The following is a 22458-nucleotide window of genomic DNA, read 5'->3' as shown; positions in this document are numbered from 1 at the left end:
CCATGATATCAAAAGGATTGCAATACATCATACAAATGTAAGAAATCTAGTGTATAAAATATACTATGCTAAAAGTCCAGCTTCTGAATGAGCCAATTTAAATAACGCTCTTCTACATGGTACACCCAAATATCTACACGAAGAAATGGACCGTATTCAGAGAAAATATTTTGGAAATGAAACCCACTTACAAAATGCAATAGTTGTACAACAGAGTACCAACAATTCTGCACATAGCAACCTTCTACTATACACATACAAAAAGGAAATACTAAAATTTAAAAGTGCATCAGCTGAAATACCAAACCATGTGTGTGTGTGTTGCCGCAGAACGTTTTACAAAAGAAACACAAAAAATATAGACGTAGCATTCAAAATAGAAGACAATGAAGATTCCAAATGGTTTGAATTAGCTCTCTACCTTTTAGCCGAAAACAAATATCAAATAAGTGAACCACTAATATTTTGCAGTTACTGCACTATAAAACTAGACAACAACCGAACTCCTTCACGTGCTATCACAAATCATTTGGAATTGTTCCCACTACCACAAACCCTGCAATGACTCAATTTGTATGAGAGCATCATAATTCAAACAGTTCATCCATTTCAAGCAATTATACGCCTTCATCCAAAAACAGCAAAAGTACCTCCCTCTGAATTGGTGAAAGGCATTTGTGGCAAAGTAGTTTACTTGACATTAGATCTAACAGAAAATGTACACACTCTAGGAGTGGAACGTTCAATAGAGCATTCTTTAATTGTCTTGGTAAATGGTGTACCAACAAAAGACAAAAAAATTTGGCAACAACTGGTGGACGTTACACTTCGGCAGAGAAAAGCTTCCCTGCCGAGTACGTCTCATTCACAGGCTCCTTTGTGGAGCAGATACCGGTTGCCATGGCGCCTGTATAAGCTACGGCAGAACCCGTATCAGCTGACACGTCTTGTACGTGAAGGACATACGACAAGACACGCCCCCCCATACAGGTTTAAAATTGCTGTCTTCCAGAGAGCTTGTTGCTGCTAATTAGTGTTGCTTACTATTTGCGGTTACGTCCGTTTTCCTTCGTGAAACCTTTGTCACGAAATCCCGACTTGATATCCTGGTTCTGACCCACGCTTGACATTTGGATTGTTACGTCTTCTACTCTATTGGCACTTCTTACAGACTGCTACGGTATCGACCCGGACTGCCCCTGGACTGCCTTTTCTCCTTCCTTATCATTGCCGTGTTCTCCTGGTATTTGACGCGGAATGCTATTTGGATTGTCCTTTCCTGCTCCCGCTGCCTTTGCAGCTCATTCACCAGTGGCTACTCGGAACACCTCAGTTGCTCCAATCCTCGCCTGGAAAGTGTGTGTTTCAGGTAACCTGCTGTGTTTGTTTATTGCTATTCCTGCCAGCGCCATCTTTGACTATTTTACCTCAATTACCTACTGCTCTGTTGGTATTTCTCTCTACTGGATTTTGGGACATTCATTGGACTACAACACTCAGTGAACTTATTTTCAAAGTGCATATTGACGCTTTCCTGATCCTGCACCAACCCGGCTCTAGCGCGACCATCGTGCCGCCCGTGTTTACTTCCCTGTACTAACTTACCTGTTTATTATTTTATCCTGTCGTTTTCTCCAATCCTGGAAATTGTTAACCCTTGAGAGTCCCACAATTCAGGTCCGTTGTTTTGGCTAATAACTCTATAGGAAGAGTCCATTAGACTATTTTCTTTCATTTGGGTTTAATTCTTCACTTGTAGGTACATTCCAGGGAAGGCTCCACTCCAATCCTTGCCTAGGTATTTTCTGTCCAATACTGTTGCTTGATTGCTTATTTATTTCTCTCAGCACTGTTTAACATCTTCTTTGTATTCCTTTGCAGCATTGGTATTGGCAGTGCGTGTTCTCCCCGCTCTTTTATTCAACTGACACCTCTGCCTGTTCCAATCGAAACAGCAGAGAGATACGTTGTAAAGAAGAGCCCCTCTTTGAGGAAGCCTGAGTCTTGTACTCAGGGGAGCTGGAATTGGAGGCTGAATATCGAATCCTGTACACATATCGACTCCAAGGTCATCTATCTATCTTCCTGACCTGTTTACGGAGCGGTGAGTAACATGGACTTACATAAAGTTAGAGAAGCCTTGCAAATCTAAAAGACAATAACGAATACTACAAGGAAATAAATATTGAAGAAAGCTTAAGGGAAACAACTAAATAATTGAAGAGTCAACAGAAACTGGACAATTCAAACTTCTGGATCCTGCTGCAGTATCCACTCTTTTGGACCAGTACACAATTCATCCATTGCATTCCAATGAAAGCATAGATGATGCACTAGAAACTTACCAAATGCGACAAACCAAAGTTTCACCAATGAGCATATGGGAAAAAAGTATAGAAGCACGTGCTTTTCCACTGCTATTTCCTATTGGCAAAGGTGGAAGATACGATGGTAGACCCACTCAAATTACAGCATCAGAATACCGCTCATTACGAATGTATTCGCAAGATCCCAGTTTTAGACAAAATGTAGAATACATATTCCACCTACTCTTTGAAAGTGAACTAGCAACCCTATGTTACGGAGTTGCACACATTTTGAAATCTGGAACCCACTTTCAAAATATGTCAGCTATGCAATTAATACAAAAAGTACAAGAAAAAGATGAGGTTTTACAATCAAATATAACAAATTTGTTTGCAAACATGCCTGGTACAAAAGAATACTGGTTCCGACGGCACAGAGATGTACGTTGCATGATCAGAAACCTTGGACCATCGACTTGGTTTGTTACACTAAGTTGTGCAGAATATGCATGGGAAGATTTACATGAGTTCCTACGCATATCAAACAACAACAAAACCGACATACATTTATTAACACCTGGAGAACTTTGATCTCTAGATGCAGTTAATGTGTCAAGATATTTCTATCATTGTTTCATTGCTATGCTACACTTTATTTGCAATAAAACTGTCCTCCCCTCTGAGAACTGCAACACTTTTTTTGAAGAAAAGAATACCAAGCGAGAGGAGCACCACATATTCACATGCTATTATGGATCAATGGTGCACCTAAATTTGGTCATGACACTGATGCCACTGTTTTGCAATTCATCCAAAAATATGTCACTTGTGAAATCCGTTCACAACGGACACATAGTGACCTGCATGGGCAGATTTTACAATTTCAAAGACACAAATGTGGCAAATATTGTCGTAGAAAATACAAAAACAAAGGGAAATACTACACCAAATGCCGCTTTGGTTTCCCTAGACCAGTTCCAGAAAAAGTTGAAGTCAACAACTTCATGTCTTCAGTTCGACATAGTGTTAAAGGTAAATCACCTAAGAACATGTATTACATAAAAAGAAAAGAAGAATCAAGATACATCAATGATTACAATGCAATCATTGCCCACTTATGGAATGCAAACATAGATGTGCGGTACATTGCAGACAATTCCACTGCTGTTGCATGATATGTTACAGCCTACTTAACAAAAGCAGAAAAAACAGAGCTTCAAGACCTCTGGGATGACCTATCATCAGACACAACACTATCTCAGAAATTGTACAGTCTAGGCATAAAAATGCTCTCTCATAGAGAATGTGGCGCCTATGAAGCAGCAGATTGTTTAACCGGTACTGCTTTGTATGGAAAATCAGACAACATAGTATGGCTAAGTCTTGGTCCTGCTAAATGTAGAAAAAGAGTTCTGAAATCCTATTAGGACATAGAAACAATTGCCATAAATGATCCCAACAGTGAAGACATTTTAAAAAACAATTTACTGGACACATACTATCCGAACAGGAGTAGGGCTTTAGAAGGCATGTGTCTATACCACATAGCTCAAAACTTTGCATACAAAAATAATATAAAACCCGATGAAAACAAAGGCAGATATAGAGTCACAGATTGTGAAGGCAGCTTAGTGAAACTTACCAAACGAAGCTTAATTAATCATGTTAAATTGTCATTAAAAACTCCTCAACAGAAAGAACTATATTACATGTCTCTGCTACAACTTTTTAAACCATGGAGAAATGAGGAAGAGATACTACATAGCTATAACTGCTATGAAGATGCTTTCAAAGCAAATGAAAGCTCTATCACCGATGTGAACTTTACGCAGTACAAAACAATGTTGCACAATGAACAGCAACACGAAGAAGAACTTCAGGCTCAGCTAGATAAGGACTCTTCCGACAGTAGTCAACCTTCTGTAACAGGAAGCCAAGAACCACTAGGACAGCCACTAATAGCAAATGAGGCAGAATTAGCTATGACAGAAGTGGAAAACACCATGGGCCTCATTACGACCCAGGCGGTAAGGGGTTTACGGCGCCGTAAACAGCGCCGACCCTTACCGCCTGAGTACGAGGTCCCTTAGCGCCATGGTGAATTTAACACCTGCTTTTAGCAGGTGTTAAAATCCATGGCGCTAAGGGACCATGGAGTTAATTACGCCACCGTAATTTACGGTGGCGTAATTAACGCCTTCCCCACTCCCATTATGCCCTATGGGGCAAAAATGGGAATGGGGAAGGGTAAATGGGGATTGGGGACTTACCGCCCCGCCAAGGTCCGAATGGGGCGGTAAGTCCGCCAACCACCATGGCGTAAATGTAGTTTACGCCATGGTGGTAAAGTCACGGCCCAGGCGGTAACTTACCGCCTGGGTCGTGATGAGGCCCCATGTGTCACTATCAAGAAAATATAGAAGACTTAACTGTACAACAAGCAAAACTTAACAAAGATCAGCGCACCATTTTTGAAGACGTAACAAAACAAATAGCACATGGTGTACAGCACGAAAATAAAGAATGTACCTGCCAAAATTACAAACCAATACTACTGTACATCAGTGGTGAAGCTGGGTCAGGAAAAACATTGTTAATCAAAATCATCAGCAAGTTCCTTCAGCAATTGACAACCAACAAACTGTCAGCTGTTGTAACTTCCCCCACAGGTTTAGCTGCCTACAACATAGGCGGTGTCACTTTACACTGATTACTACTTCTTCCAGTAGAACACCAAAACAAATTAGACTATTACAAACTTTCTGCAGAAGCTGCAATGGAACTACGCAGAGTATTAAAGCAAATGAAAATGCTACTAATAGATGAAGTGAACATGGTCTCCAACCTAATGTTGGCTTTGATTCACCTCAGATTGCAAGAAGTACTTAAAACAAACTACGAAGAACTCTTTGCAGGGAAACACATTATCGTTTTCGGAGATCTTCTACAATTGACATCAGTGAAAGGTGAACCTATTTTTAAAACCTTAGGACACAAACTCTGCCACAAAACGGTTGGCAGCATAGGAAATGTCAACCTTTGGCAACATTTCCAATACAGAGAATTAACAGAAAACATGCGGCAATCTGCAGATCTCACTTATGCCAACATCCTAACAAATATTAGAGTTGGTGTACTATCTCAAGAAGCACAAGCAATATTGAGAAACCGGCACATTCATGCACTTTATGGCGATAATGCATGTGCTACTGATGTTATGGCACAATTAGCGCACAAAAATGTCAATTGAATGGCCTTAATGCCAACTCTTTCAAGCTGTTTCAAATTCAATGAAACAATGTTAAATAAAGAAATTCAACTAATAATGGAAATTTGCGCCTCAGACAAACTAGACGTACATGGCATGACACTACCCATGTGTGAGCAAGCCACAACAAGACTAAATAGCTTTGAAAATTCAATCTCCAACACAGCTGGGTTGGAAAAAATATTAAAATTATCCTTAAATTGTAGAGTAATGCTTAAACGTAACCTTGACGTAGAGCAAGGGCTAGTTAATGGAGCACTCGGTACAGTTCTTGGCTTTCAATCATACCCACATGATACCAACATTCAGTTTGTCAATATTAGCTTTGACAAACTTTCCTAAGTGAAAAGAATAGGGCGCTTAACTGCTCGATTCCTGCTATTCAAAGACATGTATGTACGTAGAGAACAATTTTCTCTAACTCTTGCATATGCAGTCACCATTAATAAATCCCAAGGTCTTACCCTAGACAAAGCATTGATAGATATAGGAAACACAGTCGTTAAGGAAGGCATGAGCTACTTAGCACTATCACGTTTACATACACTTGACGGTCTATTTCTAATCAACTTTGAGGCAAGTTAAGTGAACGCTGATATTCCTTACATTTTAGAATACAATAGACTATGTTCCCTGCACAGCCCCCATCTCAAACAATATCCTGTTCCAGAAAAAGTAAAACGTGGTAAAAGAAAACAAATTGAAACAGAAAAGCAACAGAATCTCACAGCAAATCCTTCAAAGAAAACAAAGGAAGGTAAAGCTTCCTCAAGTACCGCAAGCAAAGAAGAACCTATTAGGGAAAGTAAACCAGGTACTTATTCAAAGAAGGAAGACAAACTCCGAAAAAAGCACTCAGATACAGAACTAGCTGGTCCATTCAAATTTGCAAATGAAACTGGTGTAAGTTGCTATACAAATGTAGCAATACATATTCTATTGCAATTGCCACCAATTGTTAACAACATTTACTTACACAGTACAGACCAATAGTGTTTACAAATGTTAGTCCTTCATAGAAACGCAACAAACAATCCTGACAACACGTACTACAGTGTTCACGGAATAAGACAAGAATTGGACTACTGTGCTTGAATAGTGAAATTCACTATAAACTCACAAGAAGATCCACAAGAATGTCTAATATATTTACTACAAGTACTGGAAAACAAAAGGATACCTATAAATGAAATCTTCCAGATTTCATACATGTGTAAACATACATGCACTCTCTGTAGCAATGTGATACAGGAACAAACCCCAAATGAGCGCTTTGTGTATGTATACATACCTAATTGTGAATCCATTCCATTTCAACATCTTGTCCAGAATGCAAACCATGGCAGATTTTGTACTATGTGTAATTCAGACAATCGCTCCACCTTACTAATACAAACACATAGTAAGTACATAATACTTATGCTGCTATGTTCTAAAGCAGATGGTACCAAAAACAACTGCAAGCTGACTGGATTCACACACGGTCACACGGTCAAGTGTCACTTGGAAAGAAAACCTTTACAACAGTAGGTATAATCTACCATGCAGGAGTCACAACCAGTGCAGGTCACTACACTGCATACATTAAAAAGAAATGTGGATGGGTGGAATATAATGATACCACCATTACTCTAAAGCAGAGGTTACCAGCTAATCTTACAAATGCATATTTAATCTTCTTGAAGCCAAAGTTTAATAACTAATGTGTACTTCTACCTTACCAAAAAAAACGAAGTGAAAGACTACAAACAGTTAGAATACGCCATTAGTAGGCCGATTCATGGAACAAACGTGCGCCGAAAATCCCAGCGCAAGCTGGCGCAAGGTGACTCAAGCGTGAGAAAGCAAGCGCACGCGTACACGTGCGATTCAAGGAAGGCGCTGCGTGTGTTTTCCACTGGTTGTGTGCCAAATCTGTGCATGGCGCACGCGGGCGCACACGTCATCAAACGGCGTGCGGTACGCGCCCAACGAAAGTGCACATAGCGTGGCACACACAACAAAAGTGGGCAGAACAGTGGGCGTAACACACAGAATGGGGAATAACGCGTGAAAAAGAAGGCGTAACTGGGGAAGTACTGCAAGGAACTACACGGAATGCCCACACACACGCGAACAACCCGTATTCATGGATTCGAATATGGGAAATCTGTGCACGGCAAAAGACGCGCATAGGCGTCAATGCGTCCGCCACACGAAGGCAGGCGGAAGCGTCCCTGCGCACAGTATAAAAGTGCGCGCAAACAACAAACACGTATATACAGCTACGATGAATGCCCCATTTGTCGCAGCACTGATCGTGAGACACCGCGGGAGGAGAATAGCCAGGGCCTGCATTTTTTCCTCCCGGACAAGCCTTTTTGGGATGCCTGATGACCAGGTCTACGGCAGGCAGTGGGAAGATGACCTTACATCCCCCACCCTCTGCTCCCAAGCATTGAGCCCCTTGGAGAAGGTGCTCAATGTCCTGCATTTTTTGGCCACTGGGTCATTTCAGCGGACTACTGCCATAGTGGGGGGGTCTCACAGGCCACGCAGTCACGCTGCCTACACCAGGTCTTGGCAATCATGACAGCGCACCCCTCAGTCCGCAGGCATATACATGCCCAGAACACCCGCAGAAAGGCAGGCCGTTGTCCAGGACGTTTACAGGGTGGCACACTTCTCCAAAGTGCTCGTGCCATAGATTGTACCCATGTGGCCCTACGTCCACCTAGGGCCACTGAGCACATCTACCGAAACCGCAAGCACTGGCATTCCATCAACGTGCAGGTGGTATGTGATGCAAAGGGAATCATCATCTCTGTCTATGCAAACTACCCTGGCTCCACCCATGACAGTTTCATATACAGAATGTCTGCCCTGAGCCGGGCCCTGGAAGCTGGGCAGCATGGTGATACCTGGCTCCTAGGTGAGTACAAATGCCCGTTCACATGCATGCATGTCACACACACACAAATACACAAATCCCAATAATCACAACCATCATCACCTCTCCAGGGGACAGTGCCTACCCTCTGAGCAACCACATGATGACGCCAATCCGGAACCCCACCACACCACCCCAGGTAAGATACAACGCGGCCCATATTTCAACCAGGGCCATAGTGCAGCGCACATTCAGAGTGCTCAAGTCACGCTTTCGCTCCCTTGACCGCTCTGGCGGCCAGCTACTCTATGCACCCCCAGTAGTGTGCAGGATCATTGTGGCAGCATGTGTCCTGCACAATGTTGCAATACGGCAGGGCGTACCGGTGGACATGGTGGTGCCCCCACATCCCCAACCACAGGCACAGGCGCTGCCCATGGGAGGGGATTGGGCACGTGGCAAGAAAGCCCGGACCCAGCTTGTGGCCACATTTTTCACCTAAACTCCCACCCCTGCGGAGTGCACACAGGCCTGGCACATACCAGGTGACAATCGATGATGACAAAGAGACAGTCAACTGTCACAACCTTACCACCCTGAGAATGTTGCCATGGAAGTGCCACATTGTGTGCATCCCTAGCTACTTAAACATAAGCAATCCTGTGTGACTAGAAGGCACACATACAATGTGTGAATCACACAGACCTGCAAAACAGGCCATGACTATTACTGGTATGTCACCCAAACCCTCCCAAACCACAACAGGACATGGCAAGCAATAGCTATACACCAACACAGTACCAATAAGGCAGACATTGACATGTGAAAAATGCAAAGTGGCATCAGACAATGATGCCTGACATGGAATCAGATGAAATGACTGACCAACAACCTCCCACCCAAAAGAAGTCATACCCAAATGCATTTCAACAGTTGTAGTTGTAACATAACAATGAATGCCTGCCTACATGCACACTGTGCATAGCAAAATCAACACTGCAGCTTCTGTGTGCCGTGTCCACCTCCTGCAACACACTGCTCAGCGCACAGCATAGTGAACAGCCATTGTGTGTGACGCACACCCTGAGCATCACATCTAGGCAACAACCCACATCAAAAATCAAAATACGCATTTACAGGATCCACAATTGGTCAGAGATCATGTGCTGCAGGGACACAGTGGGCACCAGAAGGCAAACAGAGTGTACATGTGGACATGGAAGGGTGGTTGTACATGTAGTGGATCATAGTGCGAGTGTGTGGGTCAGTGGGGACGTGCACTCAATATATACATGTGCAATCAAGTCAACTCTACACATCACATGTGAACATTCACCATGTGTGCACCCCAGCATGTCAAGCCGCAACTATTCCCTCACACCTGAAAGGTAAACACAACACATGAACAGACATTGATCAGCAGAATACATCATGTACATAGGATACCGCAATTACGATGTCAGTGTGCGCATCACACTGTAGGGCAAGACAACTGTCAACAACAAAACACCATGACCCACTGAACAACTGCACCTGGGTTATGTAGCCTTCATCCTTGAAGTTCACCTGGCCACAGGATCACCCTTACCCTTTGTCACCATCTTCCACCTTGTGTGCAAAAAGTGTCCAGCACCCTCAGAGGCCACCTTGACTTGCAAAAACACCAAATCAAAGAGAACTCAGAGCAGGCCAACACAGAAGCCAAGCAAAAAGCCTGCAGGCAGCAAAACAAACCAGAAGGGCTTCCAGTAGATGACTTGAAGTAGCAGTATGTCACAAAGCCCAAGCACTACCACAATGACGTAACAACCAAGGTAGCAGAGTAAAACAATGTCACAACAGGATGTGTACCATGTGTGGAACATAACACAGAATAATGCACCATGAACTGATGTGTACTGTCACAGCTCCCGTGTACAGGTGCAGGAGTGGCACGAACCAACCACCCCACCATGGTCTGGGTGCCTGCAAGGTCAAACTCACATAGGCCTCTGAGACCCTGGTGGGGAAGGAGGTTCAGGGATATGCAGTCAGGACAGGCATTGCTATACTGGATAACCGGAATGAGGGGCAGGGGAGGGGAGTAGGATTGACACGGGAAAGTAGGAAATGCACAAAACTGTACAACTCACATTAACACATACACAAGTACACCAAACTTTATCATCATGCACATAGTAACAAATTACTCAGATGGAAGACAAAGAGAAACTTATCTCTGGGGTGAGTGCTGGCCTCCTCCCTGCGCACTCTCAGGCCCGGTAACAGGAGCAGTTCTATGCTGCAAAGAGAGCCACAGTTACTAATCTGTGCGTGCCCCAAACACACAAACACACCACCATATATACCCCAAAGTAACTAACTACTCTACAAAAAAACAATCTGGTGTGGATGCTTCGTACCCATATGTAACATTACCCCTGTGATGGTTCATACACAGTCAATGCAGTAAGTCATGCGCCGGTGGGTGCGTGGCAAATGGAAGACCAATGTGTCACGAATCACACAACATGCAATGTTCCCTGGGTAAGTAGCCAGACGCATATAGCAAGGTATGACTTCAGAATAAGTCGTGTTCCACCATGACCCAAATAAACTAAGTAGTGCATGTGTCAAATTAAAATGGTAATGAAATGCACTGCACATGAGTTTGTCCCTTGCTGTCTGTCCCTGTGAGCTGCTTCTTTCCATGTCTTGGAATGCTACATGGCTAATACAAGTGCCTCAATGGACCATAGTGGACCGGAGGGTATGGGCCACTGGCCCTGCAGGTGCCCCAGACAACTTTCCCATCAACTAGCCATTAGTCCACCAACACATCTCAGCTGTATTGTGCACTTCAACATCAGTATTTGTCCAAGCTCACCGTCAGTACTGCTACTAAGCATGCATGTGCAACTGGCCTGGTGGAAGGTCTGCTGCGTTGTGGCCCCCCTGTGCTGCTCACCTTGCCTGGAGTCCCTTGAAACATGTCAGCTGTTTTCGGATGTATGAGCGCAATCCCTGTGCCTCTGCTTGCGCACACATGCGCATGTCGCCACCACCAAACGTGTCCAGTTTCCAGACATCCAATGGCCCATGTCTGCTGGCAAAGGTGGTCTGGAGGCTCATCCCCCTGCATGAAACACATGATTAATGCTTTAAAATCATCTGTGTGTGTCTCTTCAGGAATTTCATGACTGGACCATGTCCGAAACGTACATCACAAATCACACCATCAGTCCGTCTTTCACAGGCAAACTGTTGAACACACTATCTACAGCAGGAATTGCAACAAGCACATGTACAGTAAAGATAATAAACATACTACACAATGCATAGCAATGAATGCATACATAAATCATGAAACCCCCCATCTAGCGAATGAAGTACAGTGGTCAATAACACAACTATCATCCTCACTAGGGGTTAAACACAAGTTTCACAGCAGCAGACATGTCACAGATATGACAGTCCAAAGCCCTTGTGTAATCGGCTGTTACATCAAACCATCCTTGCGAGCCCATGGATAAGGGAAGCAGGAGTGGCATATGTGAGTCAAGGACCTCAAGCTGCAAACACATACACAAGACAAGCTTGAAGGGCCCAGCTGGAACAGACAGTGGATGCTTTCAAAAGCCAAAAAGCACCACACCGTCACATGAAAGCACAATAGACAAGCGATTTTAAACTATATTAACTAATTACACTAACTATGAAAAACCTACATTACCTATTTAAACTAACTATCAAAATGAAACTAACCTAACTTAACTAAAAGAAAAATCAAAAATGGCCACATACGACCCAGGGGGGGGGGGCCCAGGAGGGGGGAGGTACAGGGTGCTGCTCAACACCCACATGCGATGATGTTGAGGAAAAAAAAACTCCATAGGCTCAATGCCTGCACAGCCCAACCTATGTGGGAGATACATTGTTGTCCGAGTCTGGCTCTTCCTGGAAAGGACGTGACACAGGAGCCTGACCACGCCTAGCTGCAGCTTGCCCCTCGTCTGCAGCAAGTCTGCCAGATGGGTGAGCCTGGTTCTGTGTGGCGATGAGACGTCGGTCTGCATGCAGAACCTCCCGTGATACACGTACTTCCTCTTGCAAGGTAGCACGTGTAACACGGAGTTCCTCCTGCAAGTCCTGGCTGGACAACTACTGCACCTCCCGGCAAGCATGTAGCTTAGCCGAGATGGTACGCTCAAGCTGCGCAAACCTCTCCTCTGCCCGCTCCCTCTGGGACATCATAAGGACACCCAGAGTGGATCTGAGGGAAGCATGCTCTTGCCTCAGGGCCTCCATGTGTGCCTCTGCGTGAACAGCAATTGCTTTACGCAGAGACAACATTTCAGCCTGGCTTGCCCTGTCTGAGGCTGCCATGCCCAGCCTGAGCGAGCGGGCGTGGACCGTGCCCCCTGCTGCTGGAGAAGCACTTGCCTAGCAGGGGGGAGCACAGATTGGGCCACACGCTCCATGCTCTCAGCGATGTTCTCCATTGCTGCCCCATGCCATTCAGAATGGGCAGTCATGACTTGCTCCCACTCAGTATAGTGCGGTTGCGCGCGGCGACCGCGTTGCTGGGCTTGACTCCTGCGGGACCCAAGGACCGGGTGTCCTCGTTGTGTTGGCACCACCCGCGGCTGCACGACTACATGCCCCCGTCGACATGATGTCCCAGGCACATCAGTGACTGGTGTGGAGGGTGACCCTATGTCCCGATCCACCACAGGCGGAGGTTCCAACACTGTCTGACCCCTCAGTGCAGTTGTCGCGGACAGAGGAGTGCCCACATCAGAATCACTCACCCCTGAGATATGGACCTGATGCTCATCCAACATGGTCGTCAGAGTGTTCATCAGGGCTGGACTCATAGGCAGCCAGAGACAAGATGGACTGTAGCACATGTGGGTTTTCGTGGCCTACCACCCCACGACCCTCACTTGTGCTGGGTTGATGTAGTGATAACAACCCTGTGCCTGGCATGACAACACCTTCCTCTGACTCCATTGCGTCATCATCTGAAAAGTAGAGAGAAAAATTGGTCACTACACTTGTTAGAAGCACACAACACACACACAGACATCACACAGACACCAAACACATCAAGCAGACATGTCACACACAAAAGAGAACCTGCCATGCATGCTGGGTCAACTTGACACTGCTTATGTGATTAGGCATGTAGAATGGTGTCAGTTTGCACAGAAGTGGGCCGATGCAGTGCAGCAAATATGTATGTCACTCACTATCTACATGTATAAGGACTTCATGATGTGTGTCAGAAAATGTGAAGGCAGTGCAAGGTCAAGTTCAGGCATCACGTGCAATGTGCATTCAATGGGTAACATGTCCACAAGCAAACCACCCCTACCCCCAAGTGCAAATGCAGGGATGCCTAGCATGGTATCAAAAGGCTGACCATAGACCTGTGTATTGACAGACAGGGTTGACTAGCATCAACAGTATCATGTGAGTCAAGTAACAACACAGCAAATGATGATGGGACAGTAAGCAAGACACATGATGAAACCTCTGGAGTACACCCACGTGTGAAGAAGACACTGCACCAGTTGGACAGAGTCATTGGCCATTAAACAGGCTGAGGCCTGTGACCCACACAGACTGTCAGACCCTAAACATGTGTGCGACGCAGTACTGAGCCACAGTGTACATGGGAAGGCTGATGAAATGCCATGCAATGTAGGTCACCCAGGACTTGTATTACAGTGATCATCCAGTCAAGGACACATAGGGGCATGCGTGGAATGCACATGGAGCATGAATGGGCCCTTATGTCCCTGCGGGGCATCTGACCTCTGCACAGCCCAAGTGAGACACCCTGCATCAAGTACTAAGGATGTACCACACAGCATATGTCTGGCAGATTGGCCGCTGGAAGTTAGCATGTACACAGGACGCATGAACAGGGAAGTACCCAACGACAATATTGAAGCAGACCAGTGCAAAGGTGGAATTGGGGTGCAGAGCGGGGGGTGGAGAGGCAAGGGAGCATGTCTACATGGAGTACCCACATGCAGACAGAGGACACATGCACGTCAGTCATGCTATGACATAGTCCCTGGGGTGAGAGGAAGGTCACCCCACGCTACATGCAGAAGGGCCAGTGAGCTGGAACATGGACCGGAGGGGCATACTGGTAACCAGCATGTGAGTAGGGTGCAATAGTGGTGATGCGGACAGTACCCGTCTGCTCCACATGTCCACCATCCAGCAGAGCAGACATGCATCAGGGAAGCATTGCATTACTTGCACATCAGAACCATGTACACGTGACATGTAGTGGCAGTCATGCACAACACATCACACAAGTAAAACACACACATCCTCAACAAACACGCATCAAAACCCACTGGACTGGGCATCAAAGTCTGGCATCTCTCCCACTCCTTCAACCGATTCAGATGGTATGAACTCCGCAACGAGTGACTCATGCGGAGTGAGGTCTTCCTCCTCCGGTGCAGGCCCACTGCCAGTCACCAGAGTCATGTTGTAATTTGAGGCACGCTTAGCCTTAGCGCTGCGTTTGAGGTCATTCCACCGCTTTTTGCACTCTTGCGCCGTGCGCACCTCATGGCCGAATGAACTCACATGTTCCGCAACTTTCTTCCACAATTAGGACCCACTAGCATGTCACGGCTGTGGTCCCGCACATAGTCCACGAGGAAGTCCAGTTCCTGGTTGCAGAAAGGCTTCTTTCTCGACGTGCAGGAGGTTGTGGTTGTGTGTGGGGTCCCAGCCTGTGCTGCAGGTACAACCTTCCTCCTCTTGGATTATGGCGCAGACCCTGGCTGGCTAATGCCGCCCTGATCAGTATGGCCAGTGGGACCGGTGGATTGAATCAAGGGAGTGGCAGGTGGAGGGACGACCAGAGGCCTGACTTGTGTCAGCGGCAGCTGGGTGCCCTCTAATGGACCCTGCGCAGCAACATCCGCTGTGGCAGGGTCATTGACCGCGACTGTCCTGGTTGGCAGACTCACAACCGGGGTGTTGTTGGCTGCATCTGCCCCTGCACTTGCCAACACCCGGCTGTTCGGGGCAGCAGATGACATTACTGCCCCAGGGACACGTGTCTTGGTCAGGGCAGCCCTGCATGCCCCTACGGTTTCCCTCCTGGCATGTTGGAAATCTTCCAAGGACTCTTCAAGTGCCAACGCAGCCTGCGCTGGCAGACCCTGAACCTGGGTGGTGGTGTCCACAGCTGCACCTGCAGCTACCACTACCCTTGGGCCCGTGGCAGTATATGAAACGGACTGCCGGGTCACACGGGCGCCAGTGCCAGATGCAGAAGCTGCATCTCCCGGAACCACATGGGGTGGTGGCATGACTGCACCGACACATGGCACAACATTGTGCTCAAGTGGCGCACCCCTGCCTCTTCCCCCTCTGCTGCCACCCTGGACACCGTGGAGTCCCCCTACTCCCTGGTCACCCCAGCCACGTCCCTGACCACACCTGCCACAAGGAGGATGCTCAGCTGAGGCGCCCCTCAACTTTAGTGGCATCCCAACCATGGCACAGATGGAGTAGTGCCAGCACAGATGAAGTAGTGCCAATGGGATGTGTACACCACAATTGACCTGGGCAATTGGGGTGAAGGGGGTGGGATGCAAGATGTTAACAGCCCCCCTGTACCTGCAAGGCTGTATGTGACCCCGGTGATGTAGTGACGGGTCACGCAACGCTCAGGCACCCCAAGACTGCAGTAAAACCATGCACGGAACCCTGCAGCCTACATGCGTGGAATCAACCTCGCACAGTACGCGGTGGCACCCAGTAACACGTAAAACGAATACTCGTGGGACACGCAGGCTACTATGACCTCGAAAACGGTGCGATACACAGGGGCACCCGCAGTGGGAAAAATAGCATGCGCGACTCACCGTCTGACTAGCGTGATAATGAAAAACACGCATAGCCAATACCCCCACCAAAAGAAGAGATACGTCCTCGATCCGCTGTGAAGTTGTGATGGTGCGCGAAACAACACAAAGCAGCAACACATGTCGGTCTCCACGAAAGGCAGGTACAGCGAACTGCTGGCCCCGCTCACCTTTAAGCCGTGCTGAGGGAAACGCCCGCACGCATCATGTCACTTACGCGCATAGTACCTTTCCTTGGATTACAAGCATTCACACGCGGACGTGCAGTTTTTTCATGCGCGCTGAACCACTATGCCCACATCACGAGGGAAACGCCTGCACGCGTAACGTCACTGATGCGCTTACGCGCTAAGGGACTTTCCTCAGATTACACGCTGACGTGCAATTTTTTCATGTGCCATATCACTCCATATCAAGCTGGCCACGTGAATACACACGGAAGACCACGCTCCTGCCCAAAAGGCCATTTTCCTGCCCCCAAGAGCCCTGAGCACGCTCCCACCAGCCATCTGCTGCTGCCTGCCTGCTGCCCACGTGCCCTGCTATTTGGTCCCTGCACGTTAGCCATCTGCAGGGGTCCAGTTGCTGCGTCCACCCCTGCTGGAACAGAAGACTCCTGACTGGGATAACATCGCTCCACATCCCAGCCCCAGGACCCAGTTGCCCACTCACACTTGCCTCAGGGGTCGCCATGTTGGGGCAAACACCATCTGAGACCACTGGCGTCCCCCAGTCAGAGAGGCAGAGGGCCACCAGCTTCAGTGAGAAGGAAGTTGGTGTCATGGTGGAGCATGTCCTGGGGCATTATGATGCCCTCTTTGGAACATCACGTGCCAACAAGGAAGGATGGTTGAGGATCTGGGAGGATGCAGTGGTTGCCATCAACGCGGAGGAGGTGGCAACCCGCGACATCAAGCACGTCAAGAAGCGCTGGGAGGACCTGAGGTCCAGGATCCTCTACAAGACGCGGCGCCTCACGGAGGGGGCCCGGGGCAGCATGAGTAACATCCAGATGAGGGTCCTGGAACACGTAGCCCCAGAGCTCCACGCCCAGATCCTTCAGAGGCAGACCCGTCTGGAGTTGAGCGGTAAGTGGGAAAGCATTGATTTGTGAGAAAGGGCATGTTGCAGTATGCTGGTGGTCTGATACTTGCCTGTATGTGTGACATAGGCCATGTATGGATGTGTGTGTGCAGGGACATCATGGTCATGCATGTCAGACCAGTAATGTGTGAAACACATTGATGGTGCATGTGTTCCAATGCAACATGGGGAGCTGTATGCGGAATGCACACATGAATGCATGCCAGTCTCTGTTCCTGGACATGGAGGGGGGGGTGAGGGATGGGTGCTGCTGTCATGTACATGTATGGTGCACATGTGTGTGTGTGTGTCTGAGAAGTGTGTGTGTGTGACTCTGAAACGCCATGGTGGCAGGTCACACGAGTTGGTGGCAGATCACTCTCTTCGGCAGGGGCCTCTCTCTGGAACAGCCCTGAAACTCGAGGAGAACCACCTCCGGTTCCGGAAACACCTCAAAACCTTCCTCTTTGCTTCTGCTTTCTCTCCTCCCCTCCCTTGCTGAACTCCTGACTGAAATTGCACTGGTTACCTGGCCACCCCTCTGATCTCTGGCCCAGGCCATGTCAACTGCCCACCTGCACTGCCTCCCTGGTAACCCCTGCACTTGGGGACTGTTTCTGTATCCCTTCAGTCCCCTTTCCAGCACTTGCCTGTTTTTTTATGTGTTTTATTTATCTTATTTTTTCCACTTCCCATGTACTGCACTTCCCCCTCTCCCTTCCCCCCTTGCACTCTTCCTGTCCCCCCTTCCCATGCACTTGCGCGATCTGAATGACACCTGGCCTAGTAAGATCGTTATCTGTCCTCCCTTTGCCCCCCCCCTTGCCTCATCACGCCTTGAAACACTTGTGTATAGGCGCGTTATTAATGCCATATCATATCATATCATATCATGACACATGTCCGTGATGATGTGTAGATTCACTCATGCAGTGCGGTCACCATTGCATCCACTGTGTCTATCCTCTATGTCTGTGGTGTACAAGCCATGATGCATGACCCTCCGGTGATGTGTGTGCATGGGACCAGTGTGTGCCAAAATGCATGTGAGTTTGAAGTCAACATTTTGGTTAACAGAGGCCCTTGTACATGGATGCTGATGTTGATTGTAGGCTCCAGGTCTGTTTCTGCATGTGTGTTGCATGCATTCACCCATGTGTTGTGGAGGGACAGGATGGAAGTGACATTTGACAGTGCCACTCATGTGTTATTGCTTCCTGTCTAGGGGAATATTGTACTGTACCCTGATGCCTGTGTTCTATGTCTCCCTCTACGCAGCGTCAAGTGAAGAAGAGGGGGGAGACGGCGCTGTGGAGCCAAGCAGCGGGGATGCCTCCACCGGGCAGCGACGCAAGGCCCAGCCACCCTCGCAGGAATTGCCAACATCTGGGAGCGAGGGGGCTGGTGCTGCGTCTGCCACTATGGCTGTAGCGGAAGGGCCGGGTGAGCCCCCACAGGGGCTTGCAATGGCGGAAGACGGTGTGGAGACATCCAGGTTGGTGGTCTCCACAGAGAAGGAGGAGCCCGCTACTGAGCCACACATGGGGCCTGGTGGGGGTAGTACCACTGGTGCAAGTGGTGCAGTCCAGGGCCAGGAGGCAGCACAGGTCACCGCGGAGGGGCCTGTGCATGTCGCTGGCCTTGACCCTGTGATTGCACCACCATGCACCAGCAGGGATGCCCCGTCCCAGGCCCGTCCGCAGGTAGGGGGGAGAGCCACGTCATCTGCCTCTCCACTACCTGCGGACGAGGGGTCCCATGACCGTATGGGCTCCGTCCTGGCTGGTGTCGCGTTGCGCACGCGTGTCATTCGTGATGACGTGCGTGCTTCCTGGGCGGAGCATGCACGCCATCACGAACAGCAGCGTCGCGACGTGGCACTGTTGGGAGGGGCCCTGGTTGGTGGGTTCCTACATGTGTCGCGCACTCTGGCGGACCTCTCCTCCTCTGTGGAGACTATGCGCCAGTCGTTCTCCCTGCCGTCTTCCGGCCCGGATTCCACCAGGGCCCCCTGTGGACCTGGCCTGACCAACACAGCCAGCTTGGTGGAGATCCCATCCCTTCCACAGTCGGGAGTCGGCGGTCCAGCAGGGGTGGACATCCCAACAACTGGAGTCCAGCAGATGGAGGATGTGCAGGCATCAAACAGGGCACATGGACAGCAGTAACAGCAGCAGGCTCTAGGTGGGAGCAATGATGGCTCGGGGCCATCGACATCAGAGGGGCAGGCATCGGTCAAAGGGCAGGAGAACCCTGGAATGGGTGTGTCTTCCGTGTGGCTGCGGTTGGGCCAGCGCATAGATGCGGAGCGGTGGCGGGTGGAAGAGGCGGCTCACCATGGTCAGGGCGGAGTTCTCCATGCGTCGTGCGTTGAGACGGGCATAGTGCCTCGAGGCAACTCGCAGGGAGTTGGAACAGGCCATGAGTGCATCCCTGCGAGACCTCGGGGCCAGGGCAGAGGCCCGTCTCCGGGACATGGAGTTTGATGATGCCCTGGCCCAGGACATCACAGAGTGAGCCGCAGGACTTGCCCGCCTCCATTGTATATATTTAGATAGTGTTAGGTTTCCTTTGTTCTTCTTTTAATTTGGAGTTAGTGGACATTGCTCCACTTCGTGTGTATAAAGTTTTTTCTTCCTAGGACTTTTTTGTAGGTGTCCTTTTGTTTGTGAATCATGGACCATTTGGACTTACATTATATATAGTTGCAGACTTGTACATACTTTCTTTTGATATATTCCCATGGATCAATGGGTTTTTTAAAATTTGGATTATGTTTTTATTATGGACATTGGCAATGGACCACTTTTTTATTCTACGTGATTTTTCTTTTTTTTTAACTTCATTGGATTTACAAGAATTTTTTTCTACTTCGGTCATTGTGCATTGATTTTCAGTTTACTATTCCTCAAAGTCAGTTCTTTATGTTTTTAATACATTTTTTATTACTTCAGAATTGGTTTTGTGTTCTGTAATTGGTTTTCTGTATGTCTCATTGAACATTTACTCAGTCACGTGTTGTCACTGTGTGGCTACGTTGTGCATTCCTGCATGGGCATGGTGGTTCATTTCATCTATCATGGCATGGGTAATTTGGGAGTGGGTTCTGTGGATGGTTGCATGCTTGGATTGGGGGGCAAGAGGGATTAGGGTTGGCTTTCGGGACATGGGTCTGTTTTGTTAGGACATGTTGTTTGTTGGGACATAAGTCTGGGCCTGAGGCTCACTGCTGGTGGGTGGGGGTGCTGGGGGACATGAGTCGGGGCCTGCTGGCAGGTGCCTCTCACTGCTGGGGGTGGGGGTGCTGGGGGACATGAGTCGGGGCCTGAGGCTTACTGCTGGGGGGTGGGGGTGCTGGGGGACATGAGTCGGGGCCTGCTGGCAGGTGCCCATCACTGCTGGGGGGCGGGGGTGCTGGGGGACATGAGTCGGGGCCTGAGGCTCATGAGTTGGGGCCTGAGGCTCACTGCTGGGGGGTGGGGGTGCTGGGGGACATGAGTCGGGGCTTGCTGGCAGGTGCCCATCACTGCTGGGGGTGGGGATGCTGGGGGACATGAGTCGGGGCCTGCTGGAAGGTGCCCATCACTGCCGGGGGTGGGGGTGCTGGGGGACATGAGTCGGGGCCTGCTGGCAGGTGCCCATCACTGCTGCGGGGTGGGGGTGCTGGGGGACATGAGTCGGGGCCTGCTGGCAGGTGTCCTTCACTGCTGGGGGTAGCGGTGCAGGGGGACATGATTCGGGGCCTGAGGCTCACTGCTGGGTGTGGGGGTGCTGGGGGACATGAGTCGGGGCCTGCTGGCAGGTGCCCATCACTGCTGGGGGTGGGGGTGCTGGGGGACATGAGTCGGGGCCTGCTGGCAGGTGCCCATCACTGCTGGGGGGTGGGGGTGCTGGGGGACATGGGTCGGGGCCTGCTGGCAGTTGTCCTTCACTGCTGGGGGTGGGGGTGCTGGGGGACATGAGTCAGGGCCTGAGGCTCACTGCTGGGGGTGGGAGTGCTGGGGGACATTAGTCGGGGCCTGCTGGCAGGTGCCCATCAATGCTGGGGGGTGGGGGTGCTGGGGGACATGAGTCGGGGCCTGCTGGCAGGTGCCCTTCACTGCTGGGGTGCTGAGGGACATGAGTCGGGGCCTGAGGCTCACTGCTAGGAGGTGGGGGTGCTGGGGGACATGAGTCGGGGCCTGCTGGCAGGTGCCCATCACTGCTGGGGGGTCGGGGTGCTGGGGGACATGAGTCAGGGCCTGCTGGCAGGTGCCCATCACTGCTGGGAGGTGGGGGTGCTGGGGGACATGATCCTGAATGTACCATTTCCATTTAATAACACTAGCTTCTTGTGCATGACCAATTCTGTGTGTCTTTGGGGAACTCAGTACCCATTGCATAATAGGTATTTCAGGTCGGATCACTATAACATGGCCAAACGTCATCTGTTCAGTGTTTATGAGCGCCCAGTAGCATGCTAGAAATTGCTCCTCAAAGGGGGTATATCTGTCACCCACATCGGGCAACTTTCTGCTCCAGAATCCCAAAGGCACTCGTTTTCTGTCCTGTTTCTGCCAAAAGCTCCAATTGGTGTAGGCATCCGGCATGGAAACATTCAACTCCACCTCACCATCCCTTAATGGTCACAAATCAAGTACTTTTTGAATAGTGTATTTCTCTAATTGGAACGATATTTCTTGTTCCTTACCCCATTCGAAATTAAACTGTTTACAAGTGACTTTGTAAAGGGGTGCTCAAATCTGCCCTAGATGTGGAATGTGCTGCCTCCAAAATCTGAACAGCTCAATAAAATGTTGTGCTTGTTTTTTGGTCCTCTGAGTCAAAAACTCGAGGATCTTCAGTTTCACTTTCTGCACCATCTCACGGTGCCCATTGTGCCATTGTATCCCCAGGAAAATTACAGTCTCTGCCGGACCCTGGTGTAACGCTCACCTGATTCCCACCGAGGCGCTGGTCCCAGCTGAACTGTTATAGTCTCTTCAATTGAGAAGCGTAGAGCTCAGATGACTCTCTGGACTGGGCTTCCTCTTATTGACCGTCTGG

This window comes from Ambystoma mexicanum, chromosome 2p (genome assembly GCF_040938575.1).
Source record: "Ambystoma mexicanum isolate Mex_15411 chromosome 2p, UKY_AmexF1_1, whole genome shotgun sequence".
In the NCBI taxonomy this organism is placed as follows: Eukaryota; Metazoa; Chordata; class Amphibia; order Caudata; family Ambystomatidae; genus Ambystoma; species Ambystoma mexicanum.
Note: the sequence above shows the minus strand (reverse complement) of the source record.